Here is a 322-nt window from a genome sequence, read left to right as displayed (position 1 = left end):
CGTGGCCCTCAGCAAACGGCCGGGCCCCTCTCCCCATGGCCCTCAGCAAACAGTCAGGCCCCTCTCCCCGTGTCCCTCAGCAAACGGCCAGGCCCCTCTCCCCACGTCCCTCAGCCTCAGCAAACAGCCGGGCCCCTCTCCCCATGTCGCTCAGCCTCAGTGAACAGCCGGGCCCTGCTCCCCTTGTCCCCCAGCAAACAGCCCCGGGCTCCTCTCCCCGTGTCCCTCAGCAAACAGCCAGGCCCCTCTCCCCATGCCCCTCGGCCCCAATAAACGGCCGGGCCCTTCTCCCCGCGTCCCTCGGCCCCAATAAACGGCCGGA

General features: G+C 69.6%; 1 protein-coding gene across 4 annotated transcripts in view; it reads right to left on the bottom strand.

Annotated features, from left to right (window-relative positions):
• The window catches only part of gtf2f1 (general transcription factor IIF, polypeptide 1), a 152325-nt gene that overhangs the window by 89209 nt on the left and 62794 nt on the right, over positions 1–322 (bottom strand). The window lies entirely within an intron of this gene.

This window comes from Rhincodon typus, chromosome 38, assembly GCF_021869965.1.
Source record: "Rhincodon typus isolate 14 chromosome 38, sRhiTyp1.1, whole genome shotgun sequence".
Taxonomy (NCBI): Eukaryota; Metazoa; Chordata; class Chondrichthyes; order Orectolobiformes; family Rhincodontidae; genus Rhincodon; species Rhincodon typus.
Note: the sequence above shows the minus strand (reverse complement) of the source record. Positions and strands in the feature narration are given on the sequence as shown.